Source organism: Carassius carassius, chromosome 45 (genome assembly GCF_963082965.1).
Source record: "Carassius carassius chromosome 45, fCarCar2.1, whole genome shotgun sequence".
NCBI classification, from domain to species: Eukaryota; Metazoa; Chordata; class Actinopteri; order Cypriniformes; family Cyprinidae; genus Carassius; species Carassius carassius.
In genome coordinates, this window is record NC_081799.1 from 25326169 (window position 1) to 25351440 (window position 25272).

General features: G+C 38.6%; 2 long non-coding RNA genes across 5 annotated transcripts; both read right to left on the reverse strand.

The window, feature by feature from the left end:
* Window positions 1-14571: 14571 nt before the first annotated feature.
* Window positions 14572-20280, reverse strand: LOC132127638 (uncharacterized). Of its 3 annotated transcripts, none has more exons than XR_009427559.1 (3): window positions 19953-20280; window positions 18628-18712; window positions 14572-15630 (listed from the first exon to the last, which is right to left on the reverse strand). It is a non-coding gene; the product is annotated as an uncharacterized LOC132127638 (long non-coding RNA). The 3 variants fall into 3 exon arrangements; XR_009427560.1 differs by having other exon boundaries at window positions 19942-20280; XR_009427558.1 differs by lacking the exon at window positions 19953-20280 and having other exon boundaries at window positions 18628-19162.
* Window positions 20281-20362: 82 nt separating this feature from the next.
* LOC132127254 (uncharacterized) lies at window positions 20363-21386 on the reverse strand. Of its 2 annotated transcripts, none has more exons than XR_009427498.1 (3): window positions 21171-21386; window positions 20596-20765; window positions 20363-20399 (listed from the first exon to the last, which is right to left on the reverse strand). It is a non-coding gene; the product is annotated as an uncharacterized LOC132127254 (long non-coding RNA). The 2 variants fall into 2 exon arrangements; XR_009427497.1 differs by having other exon boundaries at window positions 20363-20425.
* Window positions 21387-25272: the final 3886 nt, after the last annotated feature.

A 25272-nucleotide genomic window follows, 5' to 3' on the forward strand; every position in this document is an offset into this window, starting at 1 on the left:
TGCAAAAACATACACTTCAAATCAACATTGAAAAGAACAACAATTATAAACCTTGACAAAGTAGATACATTTAGATCCACAACCTTATGAAAGTAAACAAATAAAAACAAGGGTATTCACAAGTCTCTCTTTACACTCATATACAGGAATCTAGTGATTACAGCATGAAATTACAGATTTTAATTTTTTTAACAAAAAAATCTGAGGGCTACTATTTGGGCTTCCCCGACGAGCCAGCCTACTCGGGCCACACCCCTCTCGCAAACGCTGCAGCCAGTTGAGGTTCCGGGTGAGTTTGCTGGACCCTCTCAGGCTCCTGGCATCTCATTCGGGGCTCGGGAGGAAGATCACCAGCCCCCTCCACTGGTTCCTTTCTTCCCGAAGGTGCACCAGGAAGTGAACGGTTCATGAAAGCCACCTTTAACTGCCCGAAACCATTCTGGTGCTTCCTCTTCCTTCACTGCCCTCGATGGCAGAGCGGCCAAGGGGTATGCTGGGATTCCCCCAGTTGAGCGTTCTGTTGCGATGCAACTGTGTCCTCAGAGCACCTCCACATGGCATGGTGGTCCCAAACTTCCCTCCAAGGCCTGTAAGTTCTCATCCAAGCTTGTGGCCAAGGCTTACAGATCTGCAGGTCAGGCCTGCCTCGGAACCTTCACCCCGTGGTTGGACCTCATTTCTACGGGCTGGCGATCCCCTAAAACCAGTGTCCAGACATGTTGTGGTGTCAACAGATGCCTCAGCCACAGGCTGGGGTGCCATTTGCAATGGACAAGCTGCGTCAGATTCCTGGACAGGACCCCAACTTCAGTGGCATGTCAATTGCCTCGAGTTGCTAGCAGTACAACTTTCTCTGCACTGCTTCAGGGCCCTGTTGAAGGACAAGCACGTTGTAGTCCGTACGGACAACACTGCAACCGTAGCATACATCAGCTGTCAGGGTGGTCTACGTTCCCATCGCATGTTGCAACTTGCTCGCCATCTCCTCTTGTGGAATCAGAAGCATCTGAGGTCGCTTTATGCCATTCACATCGTATCGTGCAGCCGACAAGCTTTCACATCAGCAGTCTCGTCCCAGGGAATGGACCTGGTTCCTCGAACTTGTACTCCGCGCGACAGCCCCACCCTGGCCAATTCCTCTGAGGAAAGACCTTCTTTCTCAGAGACGGGGCACCCTCTGGCACACGTGTCCCAATCTTTGGAACCTACATGTGTGGGTTTTGGATGGGTCACCAAAGGTTTAGGTACCTATCCTAAAAATATATACAAATTAAGATATTTTTTATGCATTCCAAGAGCTCTTTCACCCTCCCATAGACCGCAGGGATCCTTAAGGGGCGGTCACACTGCACTTTTCGTTCCATTGACTTCCATACACATGCAAAAAACCAGCAAAGCAAAACGAAAAAGGGAATAGATTGTATGTTTTTACATTGTAAATGGATTATAATTTATGTCTTGAACTTAAGTTTTTATAAAGACGCCACGCAGCATGACGTCATATCACAACCGCTGCAGCATGCAAAGCAATTTTTGCATAAAAAAAGAAGCAGTTTCGCATGCTCAAAGTCTAGTGTCACCGTGGCTTTACACGATCAAGGCTCAGAAAGAGATCGTTAAAGCAATACATGTGACATCAGTGGTTCAACTGTAATTTTTCAAAGCTACAAGAATACTTTTTGTGCACAAAGAAAACAAAATTATTTTTAATGACTTCATTCAGTTTTATTAGTCAATATAAGAACCGTTTCATCCCACTTTTCATGCAGTTAAAATGTAAGTAAAGTATGAATACAGAGTAGGATAAGATTAGTAAAGAAGCAATAAAGTTAGATTTTTCTATTTGTCCTTTATTGTGAACATTAACTTGAAGGGAAAACAGACTATAGATCTATTAATTCCAAAAATAAGGGACTGTCAGTATTCTCACAAAAAAATAAATACCGTATTTTTCGGACTATAAGTCGCACCTGAGTATAAGTCGCATCAGTCCAAAAATACGTCATGATGAGGAAAAAAACAATTCGCACTGGACTATAAGTCGCATTTATTTAGAACCAAGAACCAAGAGAAAACATTACCGTCTCCAGCCATGAGAGGGCGCTCTATGCTGCTCAGTGTAGGCTACAGGAGAACTGAGCAGCATAGAGCGCCCTCTCGCGGCTGTAGACGGAAATGTTTTCTCGGTTCATTTCTCTTAGTTCATTTCTCTCGGTTCATGTCAAATTAATTTTGATAAATAAGTCGCACCTGACTATAAGTCGCAGGACCAGCCAAACTACGAAAAAAAGTGCGACATCTAGTCCGGAAAATACGGTAGGCCTACCAAAAAGGCCATCAGAACACCAATACAAAACTACTATAAAATGAAATCGCATTGCAAAATGATGACATTGGTTAATTTATTTTATTGTATAAGATACAGTTAATAACTTTTAGAGATTAAATGCTCTGCAGTAGAGCCCTGCACGGGCCTCAAATCTAGGCCCGAGCCCGGCCCTGGCCGAGACGCTCAGGCCCTAGCCCCGACCCGTGTCCGACAGCTCATCAGAATTATCAGCCCGAGTCCAACACGAGCCCGTGTTTTTATTTATTTATTTATTTATTTATTTTATTACACAGCAGAAGCCTGCCCTATTTGCAACAATTAAAAAGGGGTCAGTTTTGTGTTATGTTTCTTTTCTTTTCTTTATCAAGGTAATTTAGAAAAATGTTTGGAGCATTTTTTTTAAATGAAGATTTACGTTTACCAGCCGAGCCGACAGCGAGTAGCCTAAAACATATTTAATCAATTAAGCCTCTCAAATTAACGCTAATACTTTACTTGGCTACAATAAAATCCATAGATATAAAACACTTCAAGCATATCACACAGACAGTTAGTTTAATATATGTTTATTTATTAAACCACAGTGAGTAAAATAAAAAAAATTGAAATACTGAGGCAGACTCGCAACAGCGCTCGCAAACGAAATGAGAAATAGCCTACAATCTAAACAAATTAAATCAATTAAAAACAAACTTGCAGGTTATCTTACCTCAAAAATGCACCACTTAACATGTCCATTCTTTTTTCCATTAGTTTCCAACAGTTAAACGAAAATAAAGTCCAGTCAAATGAAAAGTTAGAACAGTCTCTTACAGAGCATCGTGGAGAAAAAGAATAGCATCCAGAGTGGAAGGTTTTAACCCAGTCCTCCTCTCTTCCATCACTCTTCCCGCTGCGCTGAAGACACGTTCGCTGCTGCTGCTGGCGGGACACTAAACACAGAGCGAGCCAGTCTTGACAGTCGCGGTAGCAGGGTCTCGTGCTGTTTCCACCATAGCAGCACATCTCGTCCATCACCTTCCATGTTGTGATTGAGGCGCATGTATTGCTGTACTTCATCGTCGTCATCCTCGTCCTGCTCCACAATGTTTTCAAACTCGGCCAGCGCTCTCTTCTTTCCTGCGTGGCCCGCAACAACAGGTGCAGACACAGAAATGCTCGCCGCTGCATGAATCATCATTTTATAATTATTAGTTGGACAACTAGGCTATGATTAATACATTAATTTAGAGGCTTATAATAGCTACTACAATAAGTGGATATAAGTGAAGTATAATCGTGGGTCGCGCTGACGGAAAAGCGTGCGTGCGTGACACTGTCGTGTCAGTATGTCAGTATAATTATAACGGGTTGAATTATCAGATTATAAAAGTTATGAGGTTATGAAATGTCTATGTTTGTTTTTCTATCATCGACGTGAACTTCTCTTTTTTTTTTTTTTTTATTAATGTCTAAAAATATAAATAGGATAACCCAAGAAAGGCCCGAGGCCCGGCCCGCATATGAGCTATAACGTGAAAATTGGCCCGAAGCCCGGCCCTAGGGGCATAAATAAATCGGGGCCCGTCGGGCTCGGGCTGAAATGCAGGGCTCTACTCTGCAGTCATGTGATATGTGGCTTAAAAAATCTATAGGATAAAGCTATAGTATAACAAAACTATTAAGTTAGAAAATTACTGAGATCAAGATGCCAGTGCCAGTAGACCACATCCTACCAGTAGACACGCCCTTAACTTCCTCAAAGCTTACAACATCGATCTCAAAAAAAGATAAAAAGATGCTTTATTGTATCTTGGTTTCATTGCAGATGTTTGAGAACAAATTATTTTAGAAATAAGATTTTTTTTAGAGGGAGAGAAAAAAAACTCTAAATTAGAGTTTCATAACTTCTTGATCCAAGAGAAGAAAAAGGAAACAAAAGCAAAAGATTGGATATATGTGAAAATAAATTATTTGTGCCATGCTTTAAAATAAAAATTTTTTATTAAGATACTTGACAAGAGCATTAGATCTTGGCAATTATTCTGAGAATAATATTATTCTGAAATATATATTCTGAAAATCTAATCAGAAAAGACACTGAATATGTATGTTATCAAACAACAGTGGACCCAAAAAGTATTTAGACTTGTAAGTCACACATCATTGCACTAGATAAGAAAATATCAAAACAAGATGAAAGCGTCTTGAATGAAACGCATAGATCTGGCATAGAAAAAATAATGAATAAATGAGCTGATATCTTCATTACACTGAGTGTGTGTGTTGTGGCTGTGTCGATCGTGACGCTTGTGTTCCCTCCTCAGAGAAAACTCTTTCAAAAACACGTCTTAGAGAAAGTTTAACATTGCTCTTAAAATCCTGCCCCATGAAAACATACAGAATGTGGTTCAGACAGCTGTTGAAATACGCCAAAGAGACGGCCAACGGATACACTGCCAAAGACACAAGGGAACTGGATTCCTCTCCATACGTTATTATCAAATGTACAATATGTCTATCTTTGTGGCGAATAGTAAAGAGTGAAAAGGCAGCACAAGAGGTCAGCAATCGCTAGATGACAATGACATGACAAATTCATTTCCAGGAACACAGAGGATAAAACCTCAGGTAGAAGAAGACCAGAGAAATCTTCTTCATAGAACTCCTCACTGTTTTGTGAAAACAACTGTTAAGTCTGGGCGGACGCTCACAAGTCCGGGGTAAGTATACAGCGTGCTGTTAACAGTCCCACCACGTGTGTTTCTCTGCACAGGCCCAGTGCACCCAGGACGCGATCTTCCCAGATGTCCTTCACTCCGGCGCCGGGACACCACGGACCCTGGGTGCATCCACAGCGGAGGACGTGAGCCAGGCCCCGGGCAACGACTTCTCCTCCTCCTGTTTTCGAGATCTCCACCCGCAACCACTTCGCTCCCCTCCGCGAGACGGGACACGACGCTGTGATCATCGGAGACTCCATCGTCCGACACGTCCATGCTACGTTAGCCGAAGGAAAAGTGCACACAAAGATGGTTTAGATCCTACCGGTCCGATCGCTACCATTTTGTTTACTTAAATGGGGAGTCATCTCATTTATCATCAGTAAAATATGGAGTGCCACAAGGATCCGTCCTAGGTCCCCTTCTATTTTCAATATACATGTTGCCCCTTGGTAATATTATTAGAAAATACGGAATTAGCTTCCACTGTTATGCTGATGATACTCCGCTATATATCTCAGCGAGACCAGATGAAACTTCCCAATTATCTAAGCTAACAGAGTGTGTTAAAAATGTAAAAGATTGGATGACAAATAATTTTCTCCAATCAAATTCGGATAAGACAGAGATATCAATTATTGGACCAAAAAACACTACACAGAATCTTGTAGATTACAATCTGCAACTAGACGGATGTACTGTTACTTCTTCTACAGTCAAAAATCTGGGTGTTATATTAGACAGCAACTTGTCTTTTGAAAAACATATTTCCCATGTTACAAAAACTGCATTCTTCCATTCCATCTTAGAAACAATGCCAAGCTACGAAACATGTTGTCTGTTTCTGATGCAGAAAAGCTAGTTCATGCATTCATGACCTCTAGACTGGACTATTGTAATGCACTTCTAGGTGGTTGTCAAGCTACAGGTAGTCCAAAATGCAGCAGCTAGAGTCCTTACCAGGTCAAGAAATTATGATCATATTTCCCCAATTTAACAGTCTCTGCACTGGCTACCTATTAAGTTCCGTATCAGTTACAAATGATCATTACTTACCTATAAGGCCATAAATAGAGCTGTAATCGGGCCATAAAAGTTAGGCCCGACAGGACCCGAGCCCGACAAGTACATTTTGACTGACAGCTTTTTAAAAGCCCGAACCCATTTACAGCCCAACATTATTCAAATGTGCGCACACACACAGCTCTTTTGTGGAGGAAAATGATTGAATCCACTGTCGATGTCTTCAGTGTGTTCCTGCGCTCGATGGTGTGTCATTATTCACTGATTATTCTCATTATAAACATGGTCAAAACTTCAGACTTTGCTTTAGTTGCTGGTGCAACCAAAACATAACCACCAGAGGCAAGCCTCCATTACACCTACTCAGCATCCATTTTCGCATCTTTCTCGCACTAATCGAAACCCATCACATGTACACTCGTTTACCTCGCAAACCGGAGCGCAAGCCCGAGCCCACGTAAGATGATATAAATTAAGCCCGAACCCGTCGGGTCCCATTGGGTCCCGCCGGGTTCGGGCAAAGATCTTAAGCTCTAGCTCTAAATGGTTTAGCTCCTGCGTACCTAACTAGCCTTCTACCACACTACAATCCATCACGCTCCCTAATGTCACAAAACGCTGGACTTTTGGTAGTTCCTAGGATAGCAAAGTCTACTAAAGGAGGTAGAGCTTTTTCACATTTGGCTCCCAAACTCTGGAAAGCCTTCCTGATAATGTTCGGGGTTCAGACACACTCTCTCTGTTTAAATCTAGATAAAAAACGCATCTCTTTCACCAAGCATTTGAATAATGTATCTTAAATTGTGAGTATAGTTGTATCTGATCAAATGTGCATTCTTATTCTTTAGCTTGGGTTAAACTAATTAATTTTACTTTGTTAGAACAGCAGCTATGCTAATGATGTCTCTATTTGTTTCTATGTTTTGCCACGGGATGTAACTAGGATTTACACAAGCTCCAGTCTGGATCCAGAACACCTGAGAAGAGATGGTGCACTCATGCCACCCCTGAGCCTAATTAAATGTTTGCAAATACCTACAAGCCACTTTTGTGTTTTATTTGATCAGTAACGTATTCTTCTTATTCCATTGTTTTAATTAGAAATAAAATTTATTTTTAAATTTGACAAAAGATAACATACTTAGAATAAATTTAGAAAAAAATTGCCTCTGTAAATCTTTAAAGGAACACTCCACCGTTTTTTAAATTAGGGCTTATTCACATTATTTCCTACATTTAGATAGGTGGGCAAATGCATTTTTGTGTCAGTGCATGCATTGTTTTAGTTTGACTGGGTCGGCGTTAGCTTAGCTTAGCACAATGAATGGAATCCTTTGTTGCCAGCTAGCATGGCCTGAGTAAAAGTGATAAAAAAAAACAAAAAATAAAAACAAAACTCACCTAATTACTTCTTGTGGCCTGCGTATTCACAACGAGTACAAATAGCGATCCAGATTAACACTAGGCGATTTCCTAGGCAGATATTGACTTGGGACTATATTATGGGGAAGCACAGGCGAAGCACTGCTGCTTAAGCAAAGCACTGCTACTTCGGCGCAGAGATATCACGCAACACATGAAATCCCACGACTTCCGTCAACATAGCAGCGTGCAACGCGTCAAAAAAAACAGAAGAAGAAGAACATACCGGCGTGACCTGCACCGAGTGTCTTCGCTTTTGGATGATTTATTTTGAGAAGTTACAGCAAACATGGTTATTACCTGCATAGCAAAAGGTTGTGAGAACAAGCAAAGGACATACACGAATGTAATGTTTCACAGAATTCCACCTAATGTGGAACTGAGAAATAAATGGCTAGCAGCTCTGGAGATCTGTAGTTCAACGCCTCAACAAAATAAAGCAGTATCGTGTTTGCGAAGAACATTTTGCACCAGAGGACTACTTTGAAAACACAGGAAGAACAAAGTGCACATTTAAGTTGTCTTTTATTTCTTTTCCTATATAACCTATATTGCCTGTGAAAACCAACTCTATGTGAATACAGCTATAATATGGGTCGATCTATACATGCGTCATGATTAAAATAATCACTTACTTTGTGGACAGCTGTCCATTTGGTCCATTCGGCGTGGGGCGTTTTTTCCAGTTCACTTTGTCACACCGGAAAAAAAAATCGAGTACTGCAGAATGGATCAGCGCCGTGAAATCCTCAGTAGATGTGACACAACTTCGGGCACGCTCATCTTGATCTGATGTGTTGAGCCTGGTCATCAATGGCAAAAACATGTCCCACTCTCTACAGCATAGACACTCTATTTCCGTCGGCATAGATTGGCATATTCCCCCACATTCACACCACCAGTTCATGTTGGCTCTCATCACGAGCGATCGCAACCTCCTCCTCCTGTCGTTCTATTTCCAAAGCACGCAGCTCGTCTTCTGTAAACTCTGGTTCAAATAGGTATGGTTCTGGTTCTTGACTGTCTGAGAAGTCACCCTCTTCGTCTCTCTCAAAATCAGCCATGTTCATCGCCATTCGTGTACTGTAAGGAAAATAGCCAGGCAGCTACTATACTTGACTATTCACGCCGGTATGTTGACGGAAGTCGTGGGATTTCATGTGTTGCGTGATATCTCTGCGCCGAAGTAGCAGTGCTTCGCCTAAGCAGCAGTGCTTCGCCTGTGCTTCCCCATAATATAGTCCCAAGTCAATATCTGCCTAGGAAATCGCCTAGTGTTAATCTGGATCGCTATTTGTACTCGTTGTGAATACGCAGGCCACAAGAAGTAATTAGGTGGGTTTTTTTAATTTTTTTGATCACTTTTACTCAGGCCATGCTAGCTGGCAACAAAGGATTCCATTCATTGTGCTAAGCTAAGCTAACGCCGACCCAGTCAAACTAAAACAATGCATGCACTGACGCAAAAATGCATTTGCCCACCTATCTAAATGTAGGAAATAATGTGAATAAGCCCTATTTCAAAAAACGGTGGAGTGTTCCTTTAAGGAGTCCAATATTATTTTGTAATGGGAAGGCAAATTTTTGTTATTGATCAGAACGTGCATCTGAAGTTTTTACTGTGCTTCTACTTTTATTTTTTAAATTAGCAGCACAAGTGCTCCTAAAAATAAAAGTAAGTGTAGAGCCCTGTTTAGTGATTGTGGTGGTGGTTATGGGTGTTACTATGGGATGGGTGAGTTAGAGACCGGGAGGGAAAAGTCACAGTATACTCAAAACTATACTACACCACTGATTAAATGCTACTTTTAGTAGAAGTATATAAAAAAGTATCTATATGAACATTAAAATAACTATATAAATGATCATAACTCACATCTGTCTGATGATTCAGTTATCCAGTTCACAGTAGAATGTTCTAGTGCAGAATGTTTTATTCTCTCATGTTAAATACTTCTAATCACTTCATGTCAGAGGTTTCACCAACACTCAGTTGAGTTGGGAAACATTATGGTCAACTCTACGTAAAAGTGGTTGAATCTTGTGATATGACTCATAGGTTCGATTCCCAGTGAATGCATGAATTGAAAAAGAAAACATCTATAACTTGAATGCAATGTAAATTGCTTTGGATAAAAGTGTTTGCCGAATCCATGCATGCATCACATCTAAGAAATAGCATTTCAAAGTCTAAATAAACACATGAACATAGACAACCACAGTGCTTTTCACAAGATTTTGTTGCAATAAAGTGCCAGCTGAAATGAGCAATTCATTCTGTGGTCATGTTGTGGATTTTTAAAGCAGGTTTTCATTTTGAATTTCGAAATTCATTATCTCGACATTGTTGACAGTTTGAGTTTGGATGGTTTTTAACAATGTGAGTTAATGGGAGATTTTCAAACATCAGTTTTTAAAAATATATATTTTTACTTTAAAAACTAATATACATTTCTCGTGGTGTCATTGTGGGTAATGAGGTGACTGGGAAAGCTTCTTGAATGAGGGATGAGAGTTGAAGCACATGATCAGGTTGGAGATACTGACCTCTGTTGGTGAGTGGATGGTTCAGCAGCATGTATGTATGTGTCACATTGAGTAGATATTTTACAAAGCATAATGAGATTTGTATAAAGAGGTCAATTGAAAGCAATGTTATTTTTTTTTTATATGCTAGGTAACAATCTTTTGTTGCGGTAGACTTGAACAGTGGATCAGGCACATTTGTCACAATATAAAAAAGCGATCACAATCAAGTCACCAAGTCTCAGAAACTATTTTTGCATAGTTTTAATTTTGGTAAATTGGCATATCCTGACATGCTAAACCCCATCTAACACCATTTTATTAATTTCTTTATAAATATTATGTATTTACCAGCTCATATTAGCCTAATTGAAAGACTGTGGTTGGTGTTTTTACATTGCAAGACCGTTTAGGTGAATTAGAGATGGCAGAATTGTGATTAAAATGAATTTAATTTAATTGAAATGGTGACCAGTTGCAGGTTGAGTAAAACCCATTGTGACTCAACCAAACTATTACTGCTGAGAGCGCAGCAGTGGCACTCTTAACTAAGTAAAAAGTTGAATATAGAAATTACTGAGATAAGGGTTTTCTTCTGGAAAAGGAGTTATTTTTGCTCCTGTTCATTTAAAGTCTCGTGTCGAATCTCGAATGCAGAGACAAACTACTTACCTTTAGGTGAATGGTGAAATTAAAAGTTCTAAATCCAAAGTTTTCTCGAATGGTAGAGAAGTCCAATTTCATAAAAAATTAAATAAAAAAAGTAATTAATCAACATAGGACTCGCGACTTTTTGTGCATTTAATTTTAATACCATGTCACAAGTCTGTCACGTTACAGGTTGGTTTTTTTAGCATAGCCAAGCGCACGTGCACCGAAAGGAACAAATTTCCAATAGAGTCTGGCTGCAGACATGATGCACTCTCAGCCGCGCATGCGCACTTAAGGCCGGTGACACTGGCTGCGTGGCGTTTCGGCTGCGTGGCGTTTCTGCTGCGTGTCAGGGGCGTGGCGGCTGCTTCGCGTTTTCTGTGTCTTTACCATAGACTGTATAAGGTCTTTACACACCAGAATCGTGCCTGACGCGGCGCTGGCGCACTGCTACTGCCATAGGTGACATAGAGGGAGTCCGCCGAAACATAGACATATAAATACCTAGACGCCTCATTGGCCGCTTTGAGCCGTTGCCGTCATACGCATGGTCATACGTCAACGCGTCCGCCATGTTAGTGAGGGCAAGACTGCCTTAAAACAAATGAAAGTAACCGGGGGAGCTGCGGTTTTTACTGAATAAAAACACGATAACGTTCACATTTATCAACCGATTTCAGAGGTTTGTGATCTACGTGCAGTTAAAAAAAACTTTGCCTCCAGTTATTTAGTTAGGTTTGGAAAAATTATTAATTGAAAGCTCACATTTGTCTCACTTGTTGATTTCGTTGAGTTTTTCGGTTTACAAATCTGTTAATTTAGTAAAACTGTGACATATTCATGTAATGTAATTTGAATGTACATTACATGATATGTAGTTGTTTTATTGCAATCCCAACCGATATCAATCCCAACATTTTTCTTTCTTTTTTTCTCTCTTTCTTGTGTCTCAGGTCAGAACACAGCTCATTCCCTTTGAAATACTGTGATAAAATCTAAATAATACATCTTTAAACACTTATAATTTACTATCGTTGAGAAAATTGAATAAAACAAGTCAATACAAATCAAAAAGTGACACTTGTAGTCTGCTTTTCATTTTGATAGCACTATAGCCTACAGATGAACTCCACAACAAATAATAACACATGTAACTGATGAGGCTATGGATCCAGTGAAAATGAAAATATGCACTGCTACAGTGCACAGTAGAAATATAGTAAAAGTGATATGTTATATTAAAAAGTATATGTAGTACAACTTAAAGTAAAGTGAATAATATGAAAAGAGAGTACAACGGTACAATAACATATAATATAATAGATTTATAAAATTCTATGTATAATATGAATAATACCATAATAAATAACTGAACAACAATAGGTTAATAATAGCAAGAAGAATATGTAATATAAAGGGTGGAATAATACAGAATATACAAAAATGAAGAATAAATTAATAGTAAATTAAAGAGTAAAATAAAAAAATTTGAAATGTAATTTTAAAATACTATTTGTGTAATAATTATTAATCAAATTAAGACACAACTAATGACACAACACAAAAAAATGTGGACATGAGTTCCAAATTGTGTTTAATTAATGAGCTCCTTAAGTATAATATATAAATGTACACACACACATATATATATATATATATATATATATATATATATATATATATATATATATATATATATATATTCAATTAATGAGCCAAACAATGTAAAAAACTTGACAATGCTTGACATTTTGTTCTATAATGCACATTACACACGCTCATGCAGAAAACACAGACATTTTGAAACAGTGGTTTATTTTTCCATGTATGTTAACCAGTGTTGGGCAGTAACGCGTTACTGTAACGCAGTTCCATTTGACAGTAACTAATACTGTAAGGCATTACTTTTTAAATAAATTAACTCCGTTACTGTTACCATATGGTGCATTGTCCATTACTTTTTTTTAAATTAACAAATTTTGACTGAAGTGCAGCCTAACCTGTTTGCAGCAGCGACGCATTGTAGGATTGGTGGACGCCAACCACTGTAAACATGAAGACGCACTGTGGGCGTGTCTCCGTTTATTCAAGTATGTGCGGCAGTCATGGCGAGTCAAGGCGAGAGCAACACGAGTTTCTCAAAGTGGAAATATGCTCATTATTTCACTTTAGTTGAGCATAAAGACAAAAACCTTTTAGTCAAATGTAAGCTGTGTCTTTCTGGTTCGAATGTCCTATCCTAATCCACGAATTTCCAATCCATGTACTCAGATTTTGTAAACCGTACCCTCGGTTTTTGAATCTGTAACCACGAATTCATAATCTGTGCGCACACTTTCGCAATCCGTTCCCATGGATTTGTAAACTGTAGCCTACTCACGGATTCATGCAGCAAGCTCCTACGTGTTAACATACAGTTTTAATGAATATTATTATGTGGAATGGGTCTACAGCAAAGTGTCTTAAGTGATTCTCTGTATGTTTTTCTCATTCAGGTGAAACATTGTTGAAAACATGCAGCCTGTCTCTACTGTGGAGTCACCGGCTTTCAGTCAGCTCCTTAGCATGATAACATAGATTTCAGATTAGATTTTTAAACAGCATTTATATATATATATATATATATATATATATATATATATATATATATATATATATATATATATATATATATATATATATATATATATATATATATATATATATGTATGTATGTATGTTTCTCGAAATTGATTCTGAATAATTCAGATTGCTTTTATTTATTTATTTCAAAATGTTCTGTGTTATGTTGTCCATTGTTGATAGTTTTCATACTTAAGCTGTGAAAGGAACATTTTTAAGAGCTCAACACAACAGCTTTTATGATGCAGAAGCCACTTTAGTTTTTGATTCTGAATATATTATTCAGGTGTTTTGTTTTTAGTTCAGATATCCTTGTGATATAAAATATATATATAATCAGGAAGAGGGTGGGGGGTCAAATAAAGGGGTCAAGGCGTTTTTTGGCAGGGTCTTGAGCCACCTCAGAGAAAACCAGTGTTGAGCTGCTGCAAGAGCTTTTGAAGCACAGCAGCTTTGGTCAAAGAGTTCTCGTGTGTTCGGAGCGGGTTCGCGAATCATTTGAGTCAGTTTGGGGATCGCGAATCATTTGAATCAGTTCGGGAGTTCGGAGCGGGTTCGCAAATTATTTGAGTCAGTTTGGGAGTTCAAAGCTGGTTTGCGAATCATTTGAGTCAGTTTGGAAGCTTGGAGCAGGTTGGTGAATCATTTTAAGTCAGTTTGTGGTTCGCGAATCATTTAAGTCAGTTCGGGAGTTCGTAGCGGGTTCGCGAATCATTTGAGTCAGTTCGGGAGGTCGGAGCGGTTCGCGAATCATTTGAGTCAGTTCTGAAGTTCAAAGTGGGTTCGCGAATCATTTTAGTCAGTTCGGAGTTCTAGCATGAATCATTTGAGTCAGCTCGGGAGTTTCGGAGCGCGAATCATTTGAGTCCGTTCGGGAGTTCGGAGCGGGTTCGCGAATCATTTGAGTCAGTTTGGGGATCGCGAATCATTTGAGTCAGTTCGGGAGTTCGGAGCGTGAATCGTTTTAATCAGTTCGGGAGCTCTGAGCGGCATCGCGAATCATTTGAGTCAGTTTGGGAGTTCGGAGCGGGATCGCGACCCAGACAGCACACATACGTTGTGCCGATGTCAAGCCGATCTACAAAATTCCATCTGCATGATATCGCCCAGGGAGCGTTTGCTAATAGGGAAGATGTCGCCGCGACGTCGGCCTCTGATCGGAAATGCTCTCCGGCCGATGCTGGGACGATACATCCCGTCCGCTCTGTGTGGACGCGGTTCACCGGCGTTTTGCTCATCGTTACGGACCACCCGCGGCTACCGCTGCCGTTTATAATAAAACAATACACACCACTCTCAAGAACCGATGCCACTTTATTAATATTTTCATTTATTTCATATTACATGTACAAATACATTAACATTTACCAGATGCTTTGATCAAAAGTGGATAATTCGGGGTTATTTGTAGTCTTTTGAAAATTAACCATGATTTTACAACAGCTTTTGCAGTAAAACTATAGTAAAAACAAAAATAACCATTACTACAGTACTTGCATGGTTAAATGTTGTATGAGTATAGCAATTTTTTCACAATACTTATTTCAAAGTAGGTTTACGGAAAATGCATGTTTCAAGGTTACAGTTTAAAAAGCCAGAGGTGACTGAGACTGACTGGGGAAGACCATGTTCTAGTTCATAATAAAAAGTCATGTTTTCATTGCTGTCAGCATTGCAGGCTAACTTTATGCCAAAAACTTTTAAAAAAGTTACATTAACACAAAATAAAACCAAACAATAATTAAGCAATTAAAATGTCAAATTGCATGATAAAAATTCTAAAATATTTTCTGATAAAATCTTACTAAACAAGTCTCTAGTTTTGTGTTCAGTTAACATTAACATTGTCTTTCAAAAATTTTAAAGGGTAAGTAAAAAAATATTCAATCCATTTTGCATTGTTACAATGTTGGTAACATTTGTAAAAGAACAATGTTTATTCTTTCTCCAAGATACAGTTTATTTGCCAGCAAAACTGATGCAAAACAGCATGTTTTCATTTAGATACTGCATTGTGTCATTTCCGCAAAACTTCTCATTTCATTTTGCATCATCCTGCAGAGTGCTGCTTACAAATAAAAGGGGACATGTAGCTCCACATAACTCAGACAGTAAATATTGTTTATTTACAGATATAAGAGACATTGCAATAAAGCAGGTTGAAAATCATCAAATTTACCCTTATAGGCAAAATAAGGATAATATTTGTTTTGTGTGTCCAATGTTTTGTGTGTTCATGTACAGTCGCCGTCGTCTGTAGTCTTTGTGAGCGTTGGCATCGTCTGAAGTCTTCACAAGTGAGTTTGAATTCAGTTTGGAGCTGGTGTAATCTCTAGTAACCTTGGGATGGCTATCCTGAGATAGAAACAGGAAATAAAAATAAGATAAAGTTTAGCATAGCTGATGCTGTTCATATAATTTCAAACAAAAGATTATGTATTTAATCACATATAACTGGAGTGCATGGTTATTAGATGTGTTGTGTGAATACTAAACTATGTATTTTAATCTAATTTAAACTAAAAAAGTGTGCCCGAGCCCCAAATATTATTAGGAAGGCTATTTCAAAGTAAAATACCAAAAAGTTCTACTTCCTTTAGTGGACTTTAATAAATTCTTGGTATTAGAATGTAGTGACCTCACTACAGGCCAAGCACCACAGCTGCTGCTGCCCCCATTTGTGCTTATTTTGCTATATATATCTTATTTGATCACAAGTAGGTTTAATAAAGGCACATCCAAAAACTTTAGGCAGGTGCTCAATCACATGATACACTTCACCAATAAATAAACAAAAATCAACAGACTGCCACTAATGCTCTCAAAAATCAGTTTATTGATGAAGTGTTTCATGTGATCCCTGTAAATGTATTATTTGTGGAACAGGCTTCTCTTTAGAATGGAAAACACATGCCACAGTACCATTTCAGTAGGTGGAACATCATATTTGTAATTTATACTACCGTTAAAAGTTTGGGGTCAGTAAGATTTATTACATCTTTGAGAGAAGTCTATTCTGCTCACCAAGGCTGCCTTTATTTGATCAAAAGGAAGTAAAAAACAGTAATATTGTGCTATATTACAATTTAACACAACAGTTTTCTACGTGAGTATATTGTGAAATGTAATTTATTTCTATGATCTAAGCTAATTTTTATTACTCCAGTCTTCAGCGTCACATGATCCAAGTCAAGTCAAGTCACTTTTATTGTCACCTCACCACAGCACATTTGCCTTGGTGAGTGAAATTCTTTTGAGCTTGCTCCAGAAATTGCAGAAACAATTAACATATAACCATACAGACTTCAACAGGTGAAAATGTGCAATATGCACATACATATAGTCAGTACACACAGTGTACTATTAGACATACTTACAATTAACACTACACATTATACACAGTATGTAAATACATACAGTTAGCACTAAACATACACTATACACAGAATGTACACGTTCCACATTATGTAAACTTAAAGAAGCATAAAAATATGCTAAGGTGAAACAGAGTGTACTTGAAATGAATACAGAATTGTCATGGATGTGCATCGGATGGTATCTGGTGGTAACGTGTAGGTTATTGTATTAAAAGCAGTGTGTATGTGTAGTCCAGTGTTGAACTGTAAACGTTAAAGTACAGTGTGTGGCATACCATATTGTGGGAGTATGCTGTAGGGTGTATTAGATCTGACTGTTCATTAGTCTGAAAAAACTATCCCTCAGTCTGCTAGTGCGGGATCAGATGCTGCGGAGACGTCTTCCTGAGGGCAGCAGAGAGAGCAGTCCATGGGATGGGAGGCTGGACTCACTGATGATCCTCCGGGCTTTCCTTAAACACCGCCTGGTGTATATGTCCTGGAGCGAGAGAAGCTCACCTCCAATAATGTGGCTGGCAGTTCGCACGACCCTTTTCAGAGCTTTACGGTTTCCAGCGGTGCTGTTTCCAAACCAGGCAGTGATGCAGGCCGTCAGGATGCTCTCTATTGTGCAGGTGTAGAATGTTCTGAGGATGCTAGGGCTCATTCCAAACTTCCTCAGCTGTCTCAAGAAGAAGAGGCGCTGGTTTGCCTTTTTCAGCACTGCGTCAGTGTGTATGGACCAGGTGAGATCCTCACTGATGTTAATGCTGAGGAACTTGAAGCTGCTTACCCGCTCCACAGATGTATTTTCGACTGTGATGGGTGTGTGTTCTCTGCTCTGTCTCCTGAAATCACCACCAGCTCCTTGGTCTTGTCGATGTTGAGTGAGAGCTGGTTCTCCTGACACCATTTAGTCAGGGTCCTCACCTCCTCTCTGTAGGCTGTCTCATCGTTGTCGGTGATCAGGCCTATCACCGTTGTTTCGTCAACGAATTTGATGATGACGTTGGAGCTGTGTGTGGCTGTACAGTCATGTGTGTACAGGGAGTACAGGAGCGGTCTGAGGACACAGCCCTGAGGAGCACCAGTGTTCAGGGTTAGCGGTGATGAAGTATTGATGCCCACTCTGACCACCTGACTTCTGCCTGTCAGGAAGTCCAGGATCCAGCTGCACAGAGATCTGTTTAGTCCCAGAGTCTGGAGCTTCGCAACAAGTGTGGCAGGCACTATGGTGTTAAATGCTGAGCTGTAGTCCACAAACAGCATTTTCACATAGGTGTTCTTAATTTCCAGGTGGGAGACAGCAGTGTGTAGGGTGAAAGCAATAGCATCGTCTGTAGAACGGTTGCTTCGATATGCAAATTGTAGTGGGTCCAATGAGGCAGGCAGGACAGAGCAGATGTAATCTCTGACAAGTTTCTCAAAACACTTACTGAAAATGGGTGTGAGAGCAATGGGCTTCCAGTCATTTAAGGATGTGATTTTGTTTCTCTTTGGAATGGGCACAATGGTAGAATTTTTAAAGTACGAGGGAACCACAGACAGACAGACATTCTGATTTGCTGCTCAATAAACATTTTTAATTATTATCAATGTCTTATCAATTATCAAAAGTTAAAACAAACATTTCTGTTTTAAATAAACACTGTACTGTTTTAAAACTTTATTCAAAGAATCCTGAAAAAATGAAGCAACACAGCTGTTTTCAACACTGATAATAATCAGAAATGTTTCTTCAGAAGCAAATCAGAATGACTTCTGAAGGATCACGTGACACTGAAGACTGGAGTAACGATGCTGAAAACACAGCTTTACCGTCACAGGAATAAATTACTTCTCTAAATATATTCAAATAGAAAACAATTTACTACACTTTTAAATTTCATTTCATACATTAAACTGTGGTTGCCATAAAAGACTTTCAAAAACATAAAAAAAAACCATGCCAACCCAAACTTATGAAACAGTTGTGTATGTTCAAGATTGTACTTACTAGTCCGGCAGTTTATAGCATCTTGGAGATGTTGTCTGACAGCAGTGGTGGGCCTTCAGGGTGAGCAGGGCCTTCTCTGCTGGCCCTATAAAAAACAAAATTGTGTGAAAAATGTTTTTACTGATTATTTAGTTATCATTTTCATTTGTGTAATATCCACAAATTGCTTGTGATTAGTTAAGTTGAGGTTGACTTGACTGAATATCCTACATTAAAAAAAGTCTATGGCCAGCACTACAGATGGTGCTACCCTTTTGATGAAAGAAGTCATATCTGATTTGTTATGAGCATTAGGGACAGAATCATCAGCCAATCAAATTTTGACGTTCAATGACAGCACACCCTCTGGCTCTAGAGACGTGCCCAGTGCTACCCCCAGCATTAGACTGCCCTTTTAGTCAGGGATTTCCGAGGTACGAAAGTGAAATTCAATGAAAAGAAAATACAGCCTACAGATCTTGTTGCCAATCTACTAAAATGCTTTTGTAAGGTGCTCTTTTGCAGAAAAAAGAGAATAACTGAGAAAGGAAGACCTACACCTAAACGTTTTTATGCACCATTTCAAAGATTGCAACTACAAGTGCTATGAGTGGCTAAGCACAAGTTATTTTGTTGGCCGCGATTAATTTTTTATCCGAGTCAAGGGACGTGAAATGAGTGCTTTTTGTGATAACTGTGATTTCTCAAAGATGAAGCACTGCGCTTTTGCAGAGTGTGTTAACTTTTTTTATATATTTTGATTAGATAATCATGCAGTGTTCTAACATACAATACACATACAATATCAATAACTTGTGCATGTAATTATAATATGGCCTTGTGTATGTATTTCAAGATGGCTCTCTTTAAGCATGACTGTTGAAATTAAATTGTAATACTTAACAATAAGAGTCCATTTGTAACATTAAGGAAAGCTGCAGAAGTATTGTTCCTTGTTAGAGTGTGTTCATTTCATTTAAACATTTACTATTACTAATAGGTTTCCTTTTTACATTTTAAACTTTCTTCTTTTAACATTAGTAAACTATGAAATAACTTTAATGATCAATATAATAATTAATATTAATACTACATTTTTATTCATTTACAAAGTATGGTTCAATACTTTTACTGCTTTTTTTTAAAATAGTAAAGCTCTATTTTAGTTTTCGTTCAGTATCCATTTTAAAAACTATTGGTTGATAAATCGGTATTGGCCAGTGTGGAACAACCTAGCTACAACAAGACCAAATCAATACCGGTGGCTCCTGGTGACACATTGAGATCTAATGAAGAGAAATGATCGGTCTGTACAAGAAAATGAACAATACTTACAACAGTATTACCTTTAATCCAAAGCCTGGGCAACCAGCTGTCAGCTCGTTCACAACTGTCCATAGATGCGACTTCTCTGTCGCATGACAACGGATGCACAGGCGTGATACTGGAGCAGATGACGCTGTTTCCAGCGCAGCATCGTGATGTCTATCAGCCAAGTGAACTATCAGTGAACTATCCCTTTAACCCATACTAATCTAGCCTACTGTTGAAGTTGTTGATCAGCCGTCATTGTTGTTGAGAGCCTGTGTGAGGCATAATATGTGCATTACACATACGGCTGCGTTAGCTGTAACAGAGATGTGTAAGATGTGTACAGGTATCTTACAGTTGTTTACTGAAGGCACTGATTGAAACCCCATGGTACTCACTGTCTGACAGGAGGTTAACTCAGACTGACTGACTGATGGCTAACTGCCATCATCACTGAAGAGTCCAGGAACAAAACAAGCAATCTGACACAGACACAACAATATTTAGTCTGCAGTGCAGGTTCATTAGAAGGGAACAAGATAGAGCAGAGGTAAAATACAGATAAAAGACAGAATAATATATAACAATTATAATAATATATATAATATACTTATTCTAATAATATAATCTTAATATAACAGAATCTATATTTTTAATTTTAGGTTGAGTGTGACTTACGTTTTGATGTCAGGGACTTCTTAAAATTGGTGAAATATATTCTGAAAAAGGCATATTAATGTATTTCATGAGCTTCTTCAGTTCACCTGTATTTCTAAGTCAGTATCTCCCTTAAGAAATGTTGAAATCTTTGAGTTTCACTTTGTTCTGTAGAGTTTCTTTCTGTCCTCCTGAAATCACAGAACCATTTGTATTAATATCTGTTTATCATGAAATATCAAAACTCATGTGAACTTGTTTTCAGCCAATTACACTCTCAGTGTAAGTGACGTCATCGATTCAGTAAATCAGCCTTTTCCAATACACCACTGACAAATCACCAGCAAAACATTCACAGAGCCATCAAAATATCTCATACACACACGAAGATTTGATTAAAAGCCCAGTTTCATCAACAACAGCTCAATCTATAGAGTTAGCCTACCTGAAAACTGCTAAGATGCTAACGGCCTTTTGCGAAGACACTAAACCATTTCTATAAAATACATTTAATTGAAACATGTCAATAACAAGTAAGAAACGTGTCAGGAACGTTTGTATATAATAGTTGTGTGATTTTTAGCGACTAAACATACCTAAAACAGTGTAAACCGCAGCGAGAGACGGAGATTACTGCTTGCCAGTAACGGTTTTTGTGTTGATGCCCCGTTTCCATGGCAACTCTGCTCCCCGCTCGCGCAGAACTTACCGCAAACACAGCATTTATACAAAAAAACATCTAGAGTTAAAACATTACATTTATCATTTACAGTCTCATTCAATAATAACTCAATAATGAATGTAAAACTCATTTTATAGCTCAGAGCAACAGCAACGGATTCTTTCTGGCAGCCTGTAAGAGTGTAAAACACGTCAAAAAGCAGTCGGGACTTCTCTTTAATAATCTGCTTTTACATTTTCCCTCCGAGAAACTGCTGGAAACGCATTAAGGCGTTAACATTAATTTTAAAAACTTGTCTAAACAATTTAACGGTAACATTATTTGAAAATGAGCCAGTCTCTTCAGCTGCCCATAGACTGCATAAAACACACCGCGTGCCTTAGAATTAACAAAGTAACGTTAGTATTTTTTGTCTAATTGAGCTGAAATGAAATCGTAACGTTACCTGAAAGCCACAGATGTCGCTGGGATGAGTCTCTTCTGTCTCTCTGGGTGGCTAAAAGAGATGAATAGGGGGCCGTTCACATATCGCGCCTAAAAACGCGTGGAAAACGCTAGGCGCGCCGCTTTCTCCTTCTATCCAAAGCGCACGGACAGTTGCGCCCGTTGCTAAGCAACCATGACGCGCGCTCTCTCTATGAAGACGCGGAAATTTCAGCAAAGGATAAATGGATTTGCAGCACTAAAAATCGCTTGCAGTAGCTCTGCTACTAAATTTATTTCAAAATGGCAATCCATATACAGCTAGCTGTTCCTTCATCTTGGCTGAGCTTTAAACGTTGTTAAGGGAAAGGATGAAGCTGATTGGTTAATTCTTGTCACATGACCCGCGGTGCCCTTGCGCATTCTGAAAAGTTGAGATGTTTTTAACTCGATGCGATGCGGACGTGCATGGAAAAAACGAGCGCGTTTGAGGTTTGCGAATCATTTGAGTCAATTTGGGAGTTCGGAGCGGCTTCGCGGATCATTTGAATCAGTTTGAGAGTTCGGAGCGGGTTCACGAATCATTTGAGTCAGTTCGGGAGCTCGGAGCGGGATCGCAAATCATTTGAATCAGTTCGGGAGTTCGTAGCTGGTTCGCGAATCATTTGAGTCAGTTCGGGAGTTCGTAGCTGGTTTGCGAATCATTTGAGTCAGTTCGGGAGTTCGTAGCTGGTTTGCGAATCATTTGAAAACAGTTCGGGAGTTCGTAGCTGGTTCGCGAATCATTTGAATCAGGTCGGGAGTTCGTTTTCTAAGACTGTTGTCCATTGTTGGGCAGTAACGCGTTACTGTAACGCAGTTACTTTTGACAGTAACTAATAATGTAACGCATTACTTTTTAAATAAATTAACTCTGTTACCGTTACCATATGGTGTATTGTCCATTACTTTTTTAAAAATGAATTAATTTTGACTGAAGTGCAGCCTAACCTGTTTGCAGACGCATTGTAGGATTGGTGAATGCCAACCACTGTAAACACGAAGACGCACTGTGGGCGTGTCTCCGTTTATTCAAGTATGTGCGGCAGTCATGGCGAGTCAAGGCGAGAGCAACACGAGTTTCTCAAAGTGGAAATATGCTCATTATTTCACTTTAGTTGAGCATAAAGACAAAAACCTTTTAGTCAAATGTAAGGCGTGTCTTTCTGGTTCGATTGTCCTATCGTAGTCCACGAATTTCCAATCCATGCACTCGGATTTTGTAAACCATACCCTCAGTTTTTGAATCTGTACCCACGAATTCATAATCTGCGCGCACACTTTCTCAATCCGTTCCCATGGATTTGTAAACTGTAGCCTACTCACGGATTCATGCAGCAAGCTCCTACGTGTTAACATACAGTTTTAACGAATATTATTATGTGGAATGGGTCTACAGCAAAGTGTCTTAAGTGATTCTCTGTATGTTTTTCTCATACAGGTGAAACATTGTTGAAAACATGCAGCCTGTCTCTACTGTGGAGTCACCGGCTTTCAGTCAGCTCCTTAGCATGATAACATAGATTTCACTTTTAAACAGCATTTATATATTGTTGATAGTTTTCATACTTAAGCTGTGAAAGGAACATTTTTAAGGACTCAACACAACAGCTTTTATGATGCAGAAGCCACTTTAGTTTTTGATTCTGAATATATTATTCAGGTGTTTTGTTATTTATTTCAGAAATCCTTGTGATATACAATATTCAGTTTGTGCTGGTCTGACTTAATCAAAATAGTGTTTAAAAATTACTTTCTGTTTTACTTTGTGTTTGTATAGACCATAACGCATAAAAGCGCATTAATGGGAACATTCAAGAAAGTTCTTTAAAAAAGTAACTAAAAAGTTCGCGTATTTCTTAGTAACTAGCACAACACTGGTGTTAACACATATGAATGTTTGGGTGCGAGTATGTGAGGTTTACCTTACAGAACAAAATCTCAAAGTATAGTTATGTTTATCACAGACCAGAATATGAGATGGTCCCCTCAAAAAACTTTCTATTAATAAAAATTAATAATCATTATAACAACATCACAATGAGTTCATCGTGATATTGCAGCTGGACTCACTATGAGTTCCTGTGTTTTTCATTTCTAGGCTATTTACATCATGTAGTTTTTGTGTAAAGACACACACTGTACATTATCAGCATTAAACAGCCTGTGCAAAGCTTTTTAAATGCAGTCTATAGTATTAGAATATGAGCTGGGTCATTCTGTCGATTCTCCGGGCTGCTCTGGGTTTAGTACAAACACAACACTAGTCTGTGGAGGTATAGTCTTGTCTCTTGGAAATGCAGAGAACAGCTTTCCTCAGCTTTCCTTAAGGCTGTCTTTGTCCTGTTTGCAAATGGATAAAAGGGAAGAAAAAAGAATACATAGAATAAGTTCACAGTTTTATGAAAAGCAATGAAATCCTTATAATCAAGTGATGATAAACTTAATCGGTAACACTTTTGAATAACGGTCCATTAGTTAATATTAGTTAACTACTTTAGTTAACATGATCTAAGCAAGAACAATCCTTCTACAGCATTTATTAATCTTAGTTGATGTTCATTTCAACATTTACAAATGCATTATTTAAATCAAAAGTTGTGTTTGTTAACATTAGTTAATGCAGTGTGAAATAGCATGAACTGACAATGAAAAACTGTATTTTCATTAACTAACATGAACAAAGATGAATAAATACACTAATAAATGTATTGTTCATTGTTTGTTCATGTTCGTTAATGAATTAACTAACATTAAAGGACTAGTACTCTAAAGTGTTACCACTTAATCTTTGTAAATAAGTAACAGTAGTGAAATTAAAGAGAGAAGATTTAGCTCCATCATTAATCTAGACAGTCATAAAGGGCTCACTCTGTATATTGTGCTCATAACACCATTTAGTTTATTATATAAACGGCAATATAAGTTAAAACGTAATAAGAATTAATTTAAACTTTGAATTCTTATAAAGTCTCAGCTTTCACTGCTAACTACGTTAGCGATATCGCTAGCTATTATTAATAGTCCGACACTGGTGGTTAATTAAGCTGTCAACATAATGTTAAAAATGACCAAAAAATCATCGAGAAAGAACAGCTGAGTCTTACCTGTGAAAGATAACACCCCGAGATCTGTTTTTATTATCGTGTGACGGTTTGTAGGTGTCCAATCTGTCGAAGAGTCAGGTATGTTTTCTTCTGTCCTGATGTGAGTTATGGGAGTTGCCCGCTCTAAAATATGGCGGCGGCGGTGACGTGCGGTCGAGCGGCCAATGAGGCATCTAGGTATTTATAGGCCTATATGCGCCCAAAGACAAGGCTCTTGTCTTCATGACAACAATATAAACTTTTTTTTTTACACACCTACTGATAAAGGACACCGTCAACAGTATTGACGGCAAAATAGACTATGTTTGACAGGTGCAATATTTGAAAATCGATAATTATTTATTTATTTTTTAAATTACATTTATATCTGAATTTGTCAACCCATAGACTTTCAAACATCAAAATATCATGACTTAATATGTATTTGTGTACAAAATGACATATAAA